The sequence below is a fragment of the Podarcis cretensis genome, assembly GCF_951804945.1.
Source record: "Podarcis cretensis genome assembly, chromosome: 3".
Taxonomy (NCBI): domain Eukaryota; kingdom Metazoa; phylum Chordata; class Lepidosauria; order Squamata; family Lacertidae; genus Podarcis; species Podarcis cretensis.
The window spans coordinates 94406600-94427110 of NC_137172.1; the positions used below are offsets into that span (position 1 = coordinate 94406600).

The following is a 20511-nucleotide window of genomic DNA, read 5'->3' on the forward strand; positions in this document are numbered from 1 at the left end:
CCTTATTTTATTTGTAAAATAAAAGCATGAGATGCTGCTACTCATATCTTGAGTACCAGCAAGATCAATCAAACAAACGTGATGATACTGCTATCGGGGGGGGGGGGGGAGCTATGCTTAACCCAAATTCAGAACACCTGAAGATGGCTTTAGCCGTCTTTTGTCTGTGTCCTCAGTATACCTTCTAAAATGAATTACCTATTTTGCTAATATAAGATGTACTTTGCTATTCCTTACTTCTGTAATCTGTGGCTAAGCTTCTTTCAGTGTGAGAAATGTACATGGCTTCTGAGTGGTTTTTCTATTTCCAGTGTTGGTCGTACCACCGATTGTTTGTCACAGCAGGCGCTGGTAAAATCTGAGATCTTCATGCAAGCCACGGTTCTCGCTTCAAATCTCATTAGGTCTGCAAGGATTTCCTCCGCTGCCATTTTAAGACTGAAACAATCGGCAGAGAAGTGCTCGACATCATGCCAGCTTAAACAACATCCATCCACTCTGTGTCATTATTTCTTTTGTAAAAAAGAGAGAGAGAGAGAGAGAGAGAGAGAAGAAGAAGAAGAAGAAGAAGAAGAAGAAGAAGAAGAAGAAGAAGAAGAAGAACATCAAACTTAAGAAAGATTTGTTTAGTGGTGGTGGGGGGGGGGAATCAACCTCAAACATATATGTTCATTGAGCTCTTTGGAGAAAAGGTGGGATACAAGTACTATAAATGAACCAGGGTGTGTTTTTTTTGTAAGAAAAATCACAGTGATAACACAAAACCTTGAATGGAAAAACTAGACTAGTGGGGGAATTGCCCTAAGAACAGCAATGGCTAGATATGACTAAGCACCACGGATTTGTACTTGTGAGCTTTGAGACTAGAATTCTAGAAGACAGACTGGAAAGGCAAAATCTGGTTTTCTCCCACTGAATTCAGTAGGACTAAGGAAGAGTTCTCACATTCCTCTCCATCACTCAATTACCATACATGCATGAAACAGCTGGCTCAGGCTGTGCACACAACATACTTTTAAGGCATGTTACACTCCTGCAAGGGACGCAGGTGGCGCTGTGGGTTAAAGCCTCAGCGCCTAGGACTTGCCGATCGAAAGGTCGGCGGTTCGAATCCCTGCAGCGGGGTGCGCTCCCGCTGCTCGGTCCCAGCGCCTGCCAACCTAGCAGTTCGAAAGCACCTCCGGGTGCAAGTAGATAAATAGGGACCGCTTACCAGCGGGAAGGTAAACGGTGTTTCCGTGTGCGGCTCTGGCTCGCCAGAGCAGCGATGTCACGCTGGCCACGTGACCTGGAAGTGTCTCCGGACAGCGCTGGCCCCTGGCCTCTTAAGTGAGATGGGCGCACAACCCCAGAGTCTGTCAAGACTGGCCCGTATGGGCAGGGGTACCTTTACCTTTACTTACACTCCTGCAAACCTAGACAGCATCTTAAAAAGCAGAGACATCACCTTGCAAACAAAGGTCCGTATAGTTAAAGCTATGGCTTTCCCCGTAGTGATGTATGGAAGTGAGAGCTGGACCATAAAGAAGGCTGATCGCTGAAGAATTGATGCTTTTGAATTATGGTGCTGGAGGAGACTCTTGAGAGTCCCATGGACTGCAAGAAGATCAAACCTATCCATTCTTAAGGAAATCAGCCCTGAATGCTCACTGGAAGGACAGATTGTTAAGCTGAGGCTCCAGTAATTTAGCCACCTCATGAGAAGAGAAGAACTCCCTGGAAAAGACCCTGATGTTGGGAAAGATGGAGGGCACAAGGAGAAGGGGACGACAGAGGACGAGATGGTTGGATAGTGTTCTCAAAGCTACCAGCATGAGTTTGACCAAACTGCGGGAGGCAGTGGAAGACAGGAGTGCCAGCGTGCTCTGGTCCATGGGGTCACGAAGAGTCGGACACGACTAAATGACCAAACAACAACAACACCCTCCTGCAAGAGAGAGAGGGAGGGAGGGAGAGGGAGAGGGAGAGGGAGAGGGAGAGAGAGAGAGAGAGAGAGAGAGAGAGAGACTGACTGACTTATGGGAACCATAATTTGTCAAGGGTGCTGGGGCTGGTAGCTATGTCGTGGTAAACTGCGGTTCCCACAATTCTTTGGGATGCATGTGTGAATGTTGTTTAAATGTATGGTTCACAGGCAGCATCACATCCCAATCCAAGCTGCCATATTATCTCAACTTAGAGGTGACTGAAGGATTCTCTCTTTGCAAATTCCAGTATGAACCTCATATAGCACAAAAGGCAAACTTGTGTTTTTAACTATCGAGGGCAGCAGTCTCAGAGTAACCAGCCATGTAAGACTGGTGTTTTAGGCTAGATCTGTATAGCGTGACAAAAGAGCAGATTTCCCTTTTGGATTTGACACTTCACAGAATTTTGTGGTGCACTTTTAAGCTTAAAAAAGGTACAAAATGCATTAAAAAGCATATTTTAGGACAAACCATATTTATGAATGTGTGCTTTGAGATAAAACACATTTCTCAGATTTATGAGGAAAGATGGATTTAAATATGTATTTAAGCATGATTTTTGGCCCATTTTTAATAATAAAAAATATCACAGACAGATGCAAAAATGGAACAGAAAGGACTTCCAAATGAACAAATGTTAGACTGATAAAGGCTATGAAATCATTTATTTATTCATTTCCCTTAATGAATCATCTGTGAAACATCCCGAAGCAATTTAACAATGGGGGGGGGGAATCAACACTAAAAACATTGTTCAAACAAAATGCACACTTTAAAACATTTAAAACCATTTCAGATATGAAAATGATTTCCAATTTCAATCTTATCTGCAAGCTGCCTTGATTCCCATCAGGGAAAAAGTGGGGTATACATACATATATGATAGCTATAATAAATACAGTACAGAAGTAAACTGGAATAAAATAATTCTCCACTTGTTGGGGAAAAAGAAAGATATTCAAACAGGCCAAAACGACAGTAGAGATAAACATAGACTGATTTGTCCATCCCTGCCAAATGCAATGTTTTTCAATAGTGGCAGTTTTAGATGACAGACTTAGCTGCCAGTCACCCAGTGATGCTTGCTAGAGGAGCCTTGTGAATGTATAAATCAGCCTTAAGTTCAAGCATGCCAGGTAATGCACCACAGGTTTATCCGCAGGACCCAACAATTCTCCATCCCTAAATAAGGCATGATTGTGTTCCCTTGCTTTACCTCACATGGGATATTCTTGAGATAAATCAAAAACTGTGAAGCTATCTGAGACATAATAAGATAAATAATACCCTTCTGATATATTGGTGGCTATTCCATTCTACTCCAACTTAGCTGAGATGAGAGGGGGAAAAACAATTGGTCTAATGTTCACAAAGTACTGTAGCTTATGGCTCCAGGCTATCTCTGGCATTCCAAGTTCAGCCACCAGTGATATAATAAAGTAGAACAAAGGAGGGTGTGTGTGTGTGAGAGAGAGAGAGAGAAAACACCAGCTCATTTCTCTGAAAAGCTTTCTGGTACTCACGGGGATGCAGGGTGGGCAGCACCAAGTCAGAAATAAATACAGGGCACTCAATTGTTTTCCTGAACAACAAATGCACTCAAAATTCTCCTCCTCCCAAAAGGATCACACTAACTTTGTTGTGATGCACAAATACTATAATGCTGCAAAACGATAGAGAGAGATACCTAAATGGTGTTTTTCTTTTTTCTGCACTGATGTGATAAATGTAGCCGTGTGTGTGTGTGTGTTGTTGTTGGTGGTGGTGGTGGTGTCTGGGGACTCTACCCCAAGTGGTAACATAGTATCTAGTACCTGGGAACAATTCTATTATAATTATTTGTTTTATTTAGGGGGAAAGCATCTAACCTCCCTGCAACCCATGGATAGTGTTTGTACAGCTATGTGACTCGCATAAAACTAGCGCTTGCGTTTGAGCTTCTGGTCTTAGAAGCAAATCTCACCGCGCTCTCCTAGCATGAATTCAAATCTGCTTGGGGACTACTCAGGAAACAGCAAACAGAAAGGTTCTCTTAGCATGCTTCTCAAGAGCTCTGCAAGGAAAGGAGCGCAGTATTACATTGAAGCGGATCTGTGTAAGAGAGTTCATCTGGGCAAGGGGATGGTTCCAATATGCTGAGCGGCCAGTACGCCAGGTCTAGGGGTGGTGCAATCATCGCTACCCTAATCCTCAGCCTGCTGCTGGTGGGACAACAGCAAAGCAAAATTGGTAAAGAAAAAGGCCGAGCAACACCGACAGGCACACTGGAGACTCCACCACTTTCTGCTGCAGTCTACCACTCTACTGGGCATCCAAAGTTGTTTTTTTGAAGGGAGAAGAAAATAAATACTCCAAATAAACACATAACTAGCATTAGTGGAGGCTGCTCCATTAGAGTGAATGGGGCATTGCCACACCAACCTCCATCTGACCTCAGCCAGCTCCCACCTGCCTACCTTCTTGGCTATATCTACTCCAGGGATGGTGCTGCCTGTCAGATTCCTCCTCCTCAGTCTCCATGTTCCCCTTTGTAGAACTCAGCAGGGAAAAGGATGGGAATCAAACATGCTGCCTCAGACTCCACTTCCTGTTGGCCTCACTGTCTTTTGCCCTCCCTCCCAATGGGTATTGACCACCACTGACCAGCATCAAAAAACTGGTTTACCATTTGTGGTTGATCTAGTGATTGCACGGTGGGAAGCCCTGGGTAGACCTGGCCTTGAGAAACTTGAATTCCAGGTCTAACCTTAGTTGGTTCTCAGTCCTGATCCATCTATGAGTGGACATGGCATCTATACAACAGGCTTCCACTTTTCGCTGAAACCCTCAATTCTTTTCTAGACTCACTTCACCTCTCCAGCTGCTACAATCAACCTCACAGGACACTCTCAACTGCAGCTGTTTTGGGACTACAGTTCCCATCATCCCTGATCACTGGTCCTATTAGCTAGGGATGATGGGAGTTGTAGTCCCAAAACAGCTGGGGGGCCAAGTTTGGCTATACCTGCTCTACTGCATTTTCCTGCATTTTCTATAGGACAGCAATCACTTCTCCACAACAAGAGACCAGCAGGAAAAGGCATGAAAAAACATCCTCTAAACTCTACATATCAGGAAGCACCAATGAAAGGAAGTGTTGTTTTGTATAATGCAAAGCCAAAGATGGAGCTGCTTTAGAATTTGGTACTAAAGCATAACAAATTCTGCAGTCAACAGTATAATAATTTATTTGTTTGTTTATTAAAACAACTGCACTGTGCCATTTCAATGGGATCGTTTTATTGCACATTTTAATTTTGGATGTCTTTATTATGGGTGTTTTAATTATGCATAATTATGGATATTTCAAAGTTTTAATGGGATTGTTTTATTGTGTACTTCAATTGTGCATTTTAATTATGGATGCTTACATTTTAATGCTTGTGTAATTGGTACTTGTACTTGTAAACCACTTAGAAGTCGTTTTGGCATTCAGCTGTATATACATTAACAAACAGCAAAATTAAAAGCAGTGATCATAGAGTCTTCTTAAACCAAGGGGAATTTACTGCTCAAAATTCTCAAGTGTAACAAAATACCAAAGAACAATATTGGAATCTATTCTTCTTCTTTGGTGAACACTCGTAGTAAGATTGTCATCCATAAACACAGTTTTAACAATGAGTCCGTAAGTGACTGTGGAGGCCAATTCTGGACCCACACGTCCTTCCACAGTGGGGACATTGGTTTCCTGGCTGGAGTTGATCACGGTGTGGATTTGCCAAGTGTGCCTTCCTCTTGAGGTTGAGGTTTAGCTGACATTTTCACACAGTCCTTCATCAAAACTGATTCCAGGGCAGTTCACAGAGTGAAAAATTGCAAATACAAATGCATAAAACCACAAATTCCGTATTGGCCTTAATATAAGCTGCACCTGAATATAAGCCACGCCTTTAAAATTGGAGGGGGAGGGAGATAAAAAGAGGGGGGAAACCCTGAATATAAGCCGTTCCATTCCTCACTACTCCTGGCTGCATACTGGGGGGGGGGAGCCAACTGTGTTGCCAGCAGCCTTTCCCCTTCCTCGCTCTCTCCTTTCCCGGTCTTGAGGGAAAGGGCAGGGGACTAAGCATGGGGCAGATGCTGGTTCACTGTGGTCCTGGTGCTGTTTGCCCCACGCTCCTGGCTGCATACTGTAAGGTTGTGAATAAGCTGCACTTTAACTTTTCACGGTCAGAATTTGGGGAAAAGGTTAGACTCATATTCAGGCCAATAGGGTAACAGTGAAGCCATCAGACAGAACAAGGACAGTAATGGCTTCATGTATAAAACCCCCTCTGAAGCTTATTTTGGCATTAAACATAACAAAACAGAACAGTACGGCCCTGGAGTCTGAAATATGGTTGCATCCCTGGATTTCCCCAAAGCTGAAGCTTTTGGATGATCTAAAAGGAATAAATTATGGGCTTTAGGTGAATTTAAATTAATCTGTCTGATATGGTGAATTTACTTTGGCTTCAAATTGTGATGTGTAATTATTATATCATGCGGGTTGCATCCAGTGATTCCATTGCACTCATGCAACAAATTTCCACTTGTTCAGCGGTACTCCCCCTTCCTCTCCTCTCCTCTGCAGCCCTCTGCATGCCTTTGAAATCTACTCCAGAGGTTTGGGGGACCTCTGGGTCAGATTGTGTGGTGATACTAGAGAAAGGGGAAGTCCTGTTGGATATAACCAGTGTTGGATACAATATTGCATACACTCACACATACATATGTTTTAATTCATTTTGTCCACTGTCACCCATGTTCCTAGTTTCTATTTATCCAGTCATGCCTGCATATAGTTCCACATTTTCTTTCTAGCCCTTAACTGGCAACGAGGAGTGATAGCTCTCCTCCAAGTACAACTTAGTCGAATATCACCCAAGGGATAGCACCATTTTCTTTTTTTTTTAAAAAAAGATATAAAAGTCCAAAGTATAGATTTATGTGGCAGCTACTAGAATATGTATTTAAAGTTGTTGCTCTGCCCTCTTGAGTCATGATGCTAATGACATAGATGCTCGACAACTGTAATTCTAGACAAGCCATGAAAAATACAATCAAATTGATTTTTCAGTAATCAAGACCCCATAATGTGAAGTTTAACATTTGCCATCATATTAATCAAACAAACTATAATATGCAGTAAACTTTAAAAACTTGAGTATATTTGGAACCAGTTTGAAAAGAGTGCTGCCCAGGGCTTTATTTCAGCCGGAACTCACCGGAACTCAGTTCTGGCACCTCTCAGATGGGCGTCATTGCCATTACAGTGGTACCTTGGGTTACATACGCTTCAGGTTACAGATGCTTCAGGTTACAGACTCCGCTAACCTAGAAATAGTGCTTCAGGTTAAGAACTTTGCTTCAGGATGAGATCAGAAATTGTGCTCTGGTGGCGCGGCAACAGCAGGAGGCCCCATTAGCTAAAGTGGTGCTTCAGGTTAAGAACAGTTTCAGGTTAAGTACGGACCTCCGGAATGAATTGAGTACTTAACCCGAGGTACCACTGTGTAAGAGAACAAGGGAGACTTTCATGGTGAGTTCCGGCACCTCTTTTTCTAGAAAAATAGCACTGGTTCTGCCATATACATTTGAAAGCTGATCTGACCTTGCCACTGGGTAAAGTGATACAACTGTTTCAATTCCTGAATACCCCACCATGCAGAGATATTCCCTTGACAGTAGCAATGCTTCCTTGCTCCTGACCTAGGTGGGTTGGTTGCTTCATCTAGTCACTTGCTCTCAACATATCACAAATAGCACAGTTGGAAAAGGCTCATGGCCAAACAAGCAAGCTAGTCCAGGCTATGGAGGAGTGGATCTGTCAATTTTGGGTTCTCTCTGTTTCTAATTTATCCAATATTCAGTTATCAACATTTCTGCATCAGCTTGCTTTTTTCTTTTAACAAAGTCCTCCTGAAAATTCAACTGCAAATCTATGCATGTGTTCATATGTAAATCTGCCAAATACGCAGATCTTTGCAAAGCAATTTTTTCCAAGGTGATGCATTTTAAAGGTCTTTTCACCAAGAATGTGCATTTTATGCACAGCTTGACCTAGCACCAGCATTTGTGTGCACAGTATTTGGCTGGACAACTGTAGTGCAGAATTGAGAGAAGTGCAAATTTTGAAGGACAGCTGCATTTTGGTTTGCGTATCATTTTGAATACTGCCATTTTGTGCTAAATTTCATTCACATCCGACATGTTGCGGCACTTTATGTTCCCCATGATTCCCCATAAAAATAGTGGGAAATAACTGTATGGCAGAATATCACCCCCAAAATCATGGCATGATCCATGAAAGAGCAGGAAAAATACGGTGCAAAACTCCTGTTATTTTCCAAGTTATTGGGGTGGCAAACAGATTTTATTTTTCCTGGAAGAAATTAACATGGACATTTGTGCTTAGCTTCCAATAGATTTGTCTAGTTTTCTAGAAGTGGCTTTTATGTCATACGAAAGATCTCATAAAATGGGTAGATTATCAGGAAAACTTAAGGAAATGGAATGAAATTTTGCCTGAATGTAGTTTAAGTGCGGACAAGCTTCACCCTTGATGTTATAGCTACCAATATTTTGATTCCTAGGATTCTCCCTCAAGATATAAGTCTCAGAAGACCTGTCACCCCTGTGTGCTGAAGCCATTAACAAATCCTTGATGTCTGCAGCAGAACTGGAACTTAATTCTTCCTTACACAGCTATGAATTTGTAGCAATGGGGATTAGGCATCAGTTTTAGACACCCACATTTCTAATGGAAGGCTTCCTCTTTCTACTGGATTTACAGAACCAAGAAAAGCATTTTCTCCCAAAGAAATTAATTTTTAAAGAGCTGTTTCCAAGACTGACCATTTCTAATTAGGCTTCCATAGCCTTCAGCTAAATTACTAGAATAATCTCTCTGCTCCTTTTTCTATGCGAGGAAAAATATAGGATAGTCAGCACTACATGGACAACTGTCTGGACTAAAACATATTCCATTCCATCTTTGATGGGAAAGTATATGTCCTATTAGCAAGGCACTTGCCTACACAAACAGTTCTTCCTTAAATTAAGGCGGCTCCTTGTTATATTCTTATACAGGCCTCACTTGGAAAAACCAAGCAGCTTCTCTGACTTTGTCTATATAGGCCAGTGGTTTTCAACCAGTGTGCAATGGCACCCTGGGATGCCTTGAATGATGGTCGGGGTGCCGTGGGCAACACTGATCTCTGTCCTTCCCTTCCCTCCCTTCCCTGATGCCTGAGACCCTCTTGCGTCTCTGCCTCCCAAAGTCACAGCTATTTATTGCAGCAGCCCTGGCTATAAACTCCGCAGTTGAATGATGCCTCTAGGAGACACCTCTCTTTGGGGTGGGATCAGCTCAGAGACCAGGGACAGCAGCAGCAGCTGCCCAGAGGGCTCCCAAGGAGAGGGGAGAGGAGAGGACCTTGAGGGAACACAAGCAAAGGTTTTCGAAAAAGCATGAGAGGCTGCGAGCTTTGCAGGCAATGGGTGACATAACTAGGCTCCTGAGCCCCACAGGGGTGCCGCAGAAGGAATGCAGTTGATTAAAGGAGCCATGGACTCAAAAAGGTTGAAGACCTCTCATATAGGCATTAATTTTCAATACTATATTTACTCGAGTCTAATGTGCCATCAAATCTAATGTGCACCTCAATTTTCAGAACCTTGAAACCACAAAAAGGTTCAGGTAGCTATACTGGGGAGGAGAGTAGGGGTGGAGACCCGTGCATGAATGGAACACTACTTGTGCATCTGTTTGTGAATCTACTCAAAATTGTGGAGTGACTCTATTCTTTTCATGATGTTATGAAATGACACTGTACTTTATTAAACATTGTGACCTAGGATATTTGTACCTTTCCCTCATTTGCTAACAAAGGCCCATAATTGCACATCCACCCACTTTTTTCACCAGCTTGATATTGTACAAGTTGTTCCTAAAGCTTCATGAGCATGCTGCTGTCCGTGGTGCTGGACTCCTGCTCCTAATGATGTAGTGCAGTGGGTCGGGCTGGTGCTTCTCATTCCTCAAACAATTATGGCCCACACTACACAAGAAAATCCACTCCTCCCTGTAACCTTGTATCCCTTTTCATCTGATTCATTCAGGACTTCAATTTGCTCACCTTAATCCTTTCTGTGTGCCTGTGGAAATTAGAACATGCACAGTTTGGCTGAATCATTGAAGTGCTTTGTCTTATCTGCAAGGATGCAATGACTATCTGCCAAAACTCAAAGTTAAATTTAAAAACAGCAAACATGGCATAATCACAGGAGCAGATGAATATCCTGAAAAGATACCCTATATCCTCCCTAGAGAAGGGAAGGAAGGAATATTCACACATTGGGCACATCCATGCAATAGTCCACCACCCTGTGTAACTAAGTGTAGTGAGAATTGGGAGGCAACTGACCTAGAAAGGGATGATGTGGGAATGGGGCTGGAATAGCTAGAGAGTCTCCATGGTCCACTCAACCATTTGGTCCCAAATTCCAGCACCTCAAAGACTACAGTACTTTTTGGTGCTCCTCCACAGCCTACTGAAAGGTGAGGCCTGGAGGAGCATTGGAGTGGTGTCAGTTTATGACACTGGGACTTAAGCTAGAGTGAATTCACCCACAGAGGGTGCTTGTTCTCCTAGCACAGGGGTAGACAACACGGTGTCCACCAGATGTTGTTGGAATGCAACTCCCATCAGCCCCAGCCAGCAAAGCAGTTGTACTCCAACAACATCAGAAGCAGTTATAATCCAACAACAACTGAAGGACACCTTGTTGGCTACACTTGTCGTAGCAGGCCTGAATGTGGTACCTGTTGGGATGATTACATTTCTAAATTGGTGGAATGAGATCAGTGGCCATAGTACAAGCTTTTTTTCTTATCTTTCCTGCTAGGACTGAGGATATTCCTTTAACTACTGACCTTCCAGTGACTTATTTCCAGCTATTCTCAGTTTCATTTCTGAAGATGGGAATGCAGTTCCCACTATTTTTAAAAAACAAAAACAACAAAAACAGAACTGTTTATTTATCCCATCCTCCCAACCACAAAAAAGCTTTTATATCACCTTTAGGCCCCCAAAGAGATGCTGCGATGATACCTGACACTTCTGAATATGCCATTTTCAGTATTCTATACTGGATGAAGGACCCTTCATTCACATTAGAGAATCTGAAGGTGGGTGCTCAAAAGATTTGCTATAAGAAATTAATATCAATGCTTTATTAGTCATTATAATTATATAATTTTAGTGACTGGCTTCATCCTTCCAGGATCCAGAGCAAACTTATCTGAAGTGCTATTTGGGGTATGTGTGTGTGTGTGTATATATATATATATATACACACACACACACACACAAACACTTTAACACACATGATGTCCTGCTCTGTCATTAAAAGGTAAAGGTAAAGAGACCCCTGACCATTAGGTCCAGTTGTAGCTGACTCTGGGGTTCCAGCGCTCATCTCGCTTTATTGGCCGAGGGAGCCGGCATACAGCTTCCGGGTCATGTGGCCAGCATGACTAAGCCGCTTCTAGAGAACCAGAACAGTGCACGGAAACACCGTTTATCTTCCCACCGGAGCGGTACCTATTGATCTACCTGCACTTTGACGTGCTTTCGAACTGCTAGGCTGGCAGGAGCAGGGACCGAGCAACGGGAGCTCACCCCATCGCGTGGATTTGAACCGCCGACCTTCTGATCGGCAAGTCCTAGGCTCTGTGGTTTAACCCACAGCACCACCCTAGGCATCACCTAGAAATACCATGAAAACCACATGATGTGGGAGATGCTGAGTTTGTAGCAAATTGTTTTCCCTAGATGCTTCAGACATACAATCTCTTAACCTCATCTTTTTGCCTGGCACAACAACCTTCTGCATGATTAGTCACTTCCATTTGTGTTTCAAAATGAAAAGGGACTTCCACTGAAGATTTCCCTCCCCCAACTTGATATGAAAATAATGTCCACCGCCCAAAGGAGATAGTTTAGTTCCACTGAGAAGGCTGTTTTCATCCCCCCCCCCTTTTCCTGGTAAGCAAACTATTGAAAACCTCATAATCTTGTGTAATTGTCACCCAGTGATATTAGTCAAATGAAGAGCGGTGGGCAGCAGAATGGATAGATAAAAATTTCCACCTTCAATTATAGCATAAGAATGATCAGTCCGTGAAGTTCATTTACAGTAGATTTGGAACAGACTAAAGTAAGTGTGCCCTCTAAACATCCATAACTTATTTATGGAATTCAGGACTACAGGATTTGGTTATTGCCACTGGTTTAGATTATTAAAAGGGATCAGCCAGATTGAAGGCTGGCTCTGCTATTTGGCAGCATGAGACAGTTGCATCAGGTCATTTGGAAAGGGCAACACATTGCTATTTAAGTTGTGCTGATTGTATTTTTACTTGAAAGGGAGGCACTTTGTGGGATTTTATGTCCCAGAAGTGCCAGAATAACTTGGTACCATGCCCCTTGGCTAGGGCAAGGGCAACATTTGCTGTTTTGCCTCAGGCAGCAAAATGTCTTTAGCTGTCCCTGAACAAATGATTTATGGATAAGTTTACCATATGGTTCTTAAGCATGGTAGGTGGATGAAATATCAACAATCATTTGACTGAGCAAAGCATGTTCCCCACCTTTCAGGATCCCATTTGCACATGTGGTGCGTGCGTGCACGTACACACACACATACACAAAGCAAAAAGACATTTCAGCATATGTTCTAAGATGGTGGCAGCAAATTTTGAATGCAGAAGTGTGAGAAACACCAGCACTTTTCCTGTCTCTTATCTGTTGCTGGCCACCATTTTTCCTCCTCTGAGTATAGCAGAACCAGGATACATCATGACTTATGATGGTTCTGATGGTCATTCTGGGAGGAAATTGTGGCACCCACAGTTGGGCCAATCGCAATGTGAGGAGCAGGGGGAATGCCAGTGACCTCCAAATCAGCCCCTCCAGAAACACAAAAGAGGGGAGGCAAGAATCTCTAAAATTGTAGGGCAAAGGTTATATTTTGAGAGCTTTCAGCCTAGTACTATGATATAGACAAAGACATGGCATACATAAGTACTAGGTGCTGAGGATAAAGAGGTGGTGAGCATCACCTTTGTATTCCCTATTGAACTTGGCTACTGATTTACACAGGTGTTGTTAACAGGCTTATTAAATGGGTTATATACAGCTTCCTGGCAGGGCTCTAAAATACAGGCCTGTGACATTGTCTCTGTAACTCCACGGGGCGGGGCTGCCCTGAAGGGAACACTTAGTACAGTTAGTTCCGAACAAGCTTTCATGGGCTGCTTGTGACCTCCCTGAACATCTGTTAGAAATGCACTGCTAGAAAAAGAATCCTAGTCTACTTGGGTCTTTGCTCTGATCCAACAGGCAATCTATGATTTCCTACATTTTTTTATGAAGGTTGCCAGCTTTTATTTCATTTCCCCCTATCATTCTCTGAACCAACACTTAAAATACCTGTTCAGAAGGCACAGGGAGAAAAAATCCACGTCATCACCTACACTTTAGATGTTAAAATTGAGATGTTTAAACCATAAATCTTTCCATCCTAATTCATGCAGTTATATTATATGACAAACAGATTTATCTTGAACTGGATCTCAGTGATGTACTTGGTTTTGTCCTACATGCCCTTGCTCAGCAATATGTCACTGGGATCTCATTTTGTAAGAAGAAGTTATTTATAAACTATATATATATATATATAATCAGTGTACCTGTAAGCATTTCTAGCCTTCAGATTAGCTAAGGACTTGGAGCTGCCTTCTACTGAGACAAATGACCTTTTACCCTCCCTACACTCTATATTTAGATCCTATTTTCTGGCATCTGTCCAAAGCCAAAATCATCATCATCATAAACTTTATTGCACTAGCCAAAGGCCATGGCATCATTCATAAAAGGACCAAAAAGAAAAGCAACAATAACTATAAAAACCATAAAAACATCAGGCACTGCAGATACAATAAACCCAAGCCAAAATCAGTTCATATTTTGTCTCCATTTTACCCCCATTCAAAGATATTGGGAATGCCTTCCTAAAAATGTCGAAACAACATAAAATTCATTCCAGTAGCACCTTAGAGACCAACTAAGTTTGTTATTGGTATGAACTTTCATGTGCATGCACATTTCTTCAGATACCTTAAAAATGTGTTAGTGTGCTGACATCTGCCATAGAGTTCATCAGGTTTGAGCCCAATGGTTCAAGTTCCAAAATATCAGTATGCCATAGGAATCTAGTACATATGGGAACAACCCTAGCTCAGTGGCACAGCTTCTTTTGCAGGCAGAAGGTCCCGGTTCTGCGAGAATAGAAGGAAAGCCCTCCTAGATCAGGCCAAAGGCCTATCTAGTCCAGCATCCAGTTCTCACAGTGGCCAACCATGTGCCCATGAGAATCTCACAAGCAAGACATGAATGCAACAGCACTCTCCTCTCCTGAAGCTTCCAACAACTGGCATACTCCCTCCTACCGTCTCCAGTTAAAAAGAAGAGATAGCAGACCTTCTCTTCATGAGATCCTAGAAAGCCACTGATGGACCAGGAAACAATAGTCTAGGGCAGCTGCATGGTTTAATGGATTTAGCCAACTGATTAAACTAATAAAAACTGTCAATCAATTTATATTATGCAGAGGTCATAGTCTTATGAATGGCTCTTTTCTGAGATTGTACTTAATGTGTGGGGTGGAGATAGCAGTGACTTGAAGATAAGTGAACATGGCAGCAGACACAATTTCCCACCCATCAACATATTTAGTACACATGGAAATTTCTTAATATGGCTGTTCTCTTACTCAGATGCAAGTATATGCAAATTGAACCAATTGGTACAGTGGTACCTCGGGTTAAGTACTTAATTCATTCTGGAGGTCTGTTCTTAACCTGAAACTGTTCTTAACCTGAAACTGTTCTTAACCTGAAGCACCACTTTAGCTAATGGGGCCTCCCGCTGCCGCTGCACCACCAGAGCACGATTTCTGTTCTCATCCTGAAGCAAAGTTCTTAACCTGAAGCACTATTTCTGGGTTAGTGGAGTCTATAACCTGAAAACCTGAAGCGTATGTAACCCGAGGTACTACTGTACTTTGAAACTCCTACTGCTAATCTGTTAATACAATTTCTTAAATGGGGAGCATGTCTAATATTCTGCAAGGTGTTAGTGATATGGTATGGATTTTACCTGTTTGAAGGATTAGCAATAAGGACTCTCACATGCATCGAAGAGCCAGACCTAGAAAAGGCCACCACAACCTCTTCGACATCAGTATCACACTGAATAAGATGCCCTTGTTCCACATACCCTCCAGGGATAAACAAAACAGCCTCCACGTCCTCCTATCATTCCGGTAACGTATAATAACGCCATCTGAATTATACAAGTGTAGGGTGTAGGGTGTAGGGTGAAAAGGTGAAACAAACACTCCCTGGCGTAAGCAAGGGTCCAGGTAATTTCAGGAATATAGAGCAGCTTGGCAAGCAGATGAAAGCCGTGCTCTGTGAGAGCCATTGCTGAGAGAGAGAAAAGGAGCTGACCCACAAAAAAGGAGTCAGAGTTAAAAAATTCCACCTCTTCAGGAAGTAGAGTAGCACTTGTTATTGTTCAAAGCATTTCAAAACACCATCTTCCCCTCAACTACTCGTAAACTTTAGCAATGAGAAATCAACTGTCTCTAGACTGCTATTAAAAGCAGCATTATTCCACTTTAACAGTTATGGCATCTCCCAAAGAATTCTGGGAGCTGCAGTCTTTTAAGAATGCAGAGAGTTGTAAGGCAACCCTCACAGGAGCTACAATTTCTGGAATGGTTTTTTTTAAAATAATAATAATAATAATAATAATAATAATAATAATCCATCCTTCTTCCCAGGCAATGCTTGGAATTGTAGCTCTGGGAGAGGAATTGGAGTGCCCCGACAACTCTCAGAACCCTTAACAAACTACAGTGGTACCTCAGGTTACAGACGCTTCAGGTTACAGACTCCGCTAACCCAGAAATAGTACCTCGGGTTAAGAACTTTGCTTCAGGATGAGAACAGAAATCTTGCTCCAGCGGCACGGCAGCAGCGGGAGGCCCCATTAGCTAAAGTGGTACCTCAGGTTAAGAACAGTTTCAGGTTAAGAACAGACCTCCAGAACGAATTAAGTTCTTAACCCGAGGTACCACTGTACAGTTCCCAGAATTCTTTGGATAAAGCTGTGCTTGTCAAAGTGGAATTCTCACATTTTAAATGTGTGGTGTGTTGTTATGACAAATAACCCTCTTTAGGCAATTGCTTGAATGCAGGAGGGTTAACATTCCAGCTGTGTGATTCTCTGCCTGTGGTGATCTGGCTGACCACCCCCCCGCCTCCCCCCCCAATGCTGTTATCAATCAGGTGACAACTTCTTTGCCAGCCTGCATCCGTACTGTACTACAATTGTAATTGTTTTGCCCCTTGCGTATCTGCTGCCCAACAGTTTGTTTGAAAGGAAGGACAAGATATACAGTGGTACCTCGGGTTACATACGCTTCAGGTTACATACGCTTCAGGTCACAGACTCCGCTAACCCAGAAATAGTGCTTCAGGTTAAGAACTCTGCTTTAAGATGAAAACAGAAATCGTGCTCCAGCGGCACAGCGGCAGCAGGAGGCCCCATTAGCTAAAGTGGTGCTTCAGGTTAAGAACAGTTTCAAGTTAAGAACAGACCTCTGGAATGAATTAAGTACGTAAGCAGAGGTACCACTGTACAGCAAAGAAACAAACTTAAAACGTGCTTGTTTGCTTGGGCCTTGGGCACAAATTTGGAGCAGAGCTGTGTGTTATGTTGCATTATGCTGATTTTAGTTATTATTCTATTCTGACTGCAATTTTATGATTTTATGCAGATTTTATGATTGGCCATCCGGAGTCCATACAAGGGTAGGGCCGGACGATATCTGACTTTCAGCATTGTGATATACCACCAGCTAAACATCGCATTATGCCGATATATCAAATTAACTGAAATAAGGATGGAGCTGTTTGCTGGTGCTGCTCTTGTGATTCGCTGCAGAAGGCAGGGGATAGCTGAGTTGACAGAGTTAGCAGGAATTGAGAGAAGCATTGGCTGGCTTCATGTTTTCTCCCCACATTGTGATTTTTTGTATAGCACACACGCCAATATCCTGATATGGACTTCAAACCGGTTTTGGATGATACATTGCGCAGCAGGAGATATGTTACTATTGTTGTTAATAGGATTTCTTACCCACCCTTTGTGTCACAGGGCAGGTTACAACACTGTAAAAATATTTCTATCACTTAATTATCACAATATTAAAATCACTTAAACAATTTACAAGCAGAGGAATATTAATATTGATTATTATTATTATTATTATTATTATTATTATTATTATTTAGATTTATATACTGTCCTTCATCAAAAGATCTCAGGGCGATTTACAAGATGAAATAGAATGGTTCCTAATATATATATATATGTATTAGGTGTCAAAGACTAGAGTACAGCCTATAATGAATTATATACAACAAAGGTGCCAGGTACATCTCTGTGGGTTGTTTATGGCTTTAAACACTGATCTCAGCTCCTTGGAACCACTGAAGTGAATGGAGTAAAGTGAGGAGCTTGCAATGTCCATTTCTCTATTTATGGAAGTCATGAAGGTCATTACCACCTATGGTGCAGTTCTAGAATAGAAAGCTTGTGTCTTTAAAGGGGCCTTGGGCATAAATTAAACACTGTTAAAATCAGGAAAATACAGAAAGAAACAGAAAACCCAAGTCAAGTTTCCACTGCAGAGGTGCAAGAACTTCTTCAACACATACTTGTTGAAATGACTTTGAGGAATAGAGAGTGCTTCAGAGAAAGCTCAGTGGGCTGGAAGATATAGCACTCTCATTTTCTATCATCTGTGGGAGTCACATGGCCAGCATCCCACACAGAGCTTTGAAGATAAATTCTTCAGAGTCACCCCATGTTAATTAGTCCATCATTAATTTAGATTAGTCAGATTAGATAATATGTTTGGATGTTGCTGGAGCATAATCTAATTATGTAAAGCATAATCTAAGTGCTGAGTAATATTATGCCGTTGGTTGGTGCTATTATTATATCTGCCCACATTAGCTAACTGCCTCGCTTGTTGTCTGCAGCAAATCTGGCAGGGAAATGGCTGAGCGTAGAATGAGCAGAAAAGCACTGAAACGGGAGGGGGGGGGAATTATCAGGGACAGGCTTTCTTCATGATGGTTGTTGGACCATCTATACAATTAGACAGAGCTTTAAGGATGGAGGAATAGAAACAGTGGGACAGCTTGTTCTTTCATAAATGTTCCAAATTGGGCCTGTTGATTCAAGGCTGAAGCCTTTAAATGGCTGCTAGTATGCAGACAACTGAACTGCATTACTGGATCAGGAAACAGCCAATTTAAGAATCATTTCTCAGATTTGGCGATTGCCTGCAAGTGCAATGGCTCTGATGCACATAGGGAATTTCCCCACTTGCAGGCTCCCCCCCCCCTGCCCCATTCCGGGATAATGGATGTGATAGCAAAGTACGGCAGAAGTGAATGGAAATGAATGAAGAAGCCGTTCACAAGATAACTCCCTGTGTGCATCAAAGACAGAGCACACACAAGGCTCCTCATTTGTAGTTCTGGGTCCAGAGGTCAGGCATGCCTGTGTCCTGTTGAAGTCGGCAAATTCCCTAACCACTGGCCATGTTGGCTGGGCCTGATGGGCATTGGCATCCGACAACTTCTGGTGGGTCACAGGTCCACAGGCTCTTAGGCATCCAAGAAGGATAGACGCAGCTTCTCACAAACAACCTTTAAACTGCTTGTGTCACCCTGTGGCACAGCTTAGGGCTCTAGCCTCTATCAAGCTGAATAAACAGTATAAACACAACAAGGTTCCCCCTCTTCTTCCCACGCTTCCTCTTGAAGGCTGATGCTTCCTCCTACAGTGGTCAAGTCTTCATTGCCATAGTGAATTTATTTATATACCACATTCCTCACAATTAAATCTGTGCCAAAAGCAGTTCATGCAAAAAACAAACACCTACAATATCACTGCAGTACAACATGCACACAAAGATAACCCACAATCCATTTAATTTACATAAACATTAAAGTAAGCATTCATAGATGAAGTCAAAATATCGATTCAGCAACTCCATAGTGAAGGTTGCTAGGGCTGGAACATGGGGCAAGGCAGGTGGGGAAACCCAATACACTTTACCACAACTATGAGCTGTTTCCGGAACAACTATTTGGCCATGTTGATGAGGCTTGTCTTTGCTGTCAGTCACAAATGTCCTGAGTCTTGAGGTTTCCGTTTTTTTAAGGTTACTGGTGTTAAACCATCTAATGCACCTCAGGTGGAAGTGGACTGTGTAATAAATTCCTCCAAGATTTAATTAAATTAAAACAATTTATATGCCACTTAGCTACAATAGTCTCTAATACATTTACAAAGATACCGTACACACAATAAAAAATGAGTTAAATGTCTGTTTTAGGGTTAGATGTCTGTTTCACCTCCACTTCTAACGTCATGTAGTAAACTGGGGGAATCACTCACATGGAGGTCATGCCAAAGAAGAAGGTAATATCATAGTCTATTGCCTAATAGCTAAGCACAACTTTGGATGAAGCCTCTCTCTGTCTGCTCTCAATAGGCCCCTTTCTTCCAGGGATCATCTTTAATCTCCCATTCCTATGTTCCCTGTAAGGAAGTGTCTCTGAATTACAATGATGACTACAGGGTGTAGTACTGCTATCACATTTCTCACTGGTATTCATCCCTGGAACTGTGATGGAATAGAAATAAGCCTCCATTAAATAATTTCCAAAGCAACAGGAAATGAAAGAAAAGCGTCTTCATTTTTTATTGTCTTTGTTTTGATGTGTGTGTGTGGGGGGTCACCCTTACTTTGATTTGGGAGATGGGGTCATTTTCATCAAACAATGAACAATAGCAGCTGTTGGGCTGAGAAACCTGGCTTTTCTCATCTGCTAGCTGCATCTAGGAGAGGGGTCACATTACACATAAATAAGCTAATTGAATCAATCAGCTTTTGTAATTGACTATGCACAGTCTTCAAAACTTACATATAAATATATTCTCGGAGGTTTGCACCGGGTTATTTATTGCTTGTTGTGTGGAAATAGGCACAGGGATCAATGTGTATTTTAAACAGGAACAATACGTAATAAACAATAAATAATGCATCTCTAAAATTGCAGACCTTTTCATTCCCCCCCCCCTTTGCACAAAATCAATGTTAATGACAACTGTTCTAACCTTCATTATAAACTCGCTCAGGATGCTAAGACTGTAATCCCAAACACATTTCCGAATAGAGTAGAGGCAGTATAAGAAATATGGTATAATACTTGGGAGTTTAAGGGACGCAGGTGACACTGTGGGTTAAAGCCTCAGCGCCTAGGACTTGCTGATCGAAAGGTCGGCGGTTCGAATCCCTGCGGCGG

At 42.3% G+C, this 20511-nt stretch overlaps 1 long non-coding RNA gene across 1 annotated transcript in view; it reads right to left on the bottom strand.

The window, feature by feature from the left end:
- LOC307212999 overlaps positions 1 to 16203 on the bottom strand; it is a 112715-nt gene extending 96512 nt beyond the window's left edge. Inside the window, exon 1 of the long non-coding RNA XR_013837340.1 lies at positions 16128 to 16203. This is a non-coding gene — a long non-coding RNA (uncharacterized lncRNA). The remainder of the gene's footprint in view (positions 1 to 16127) is intronic.
- Positions 16204 to 20511: the final 4308 nt, after the last annotated feature.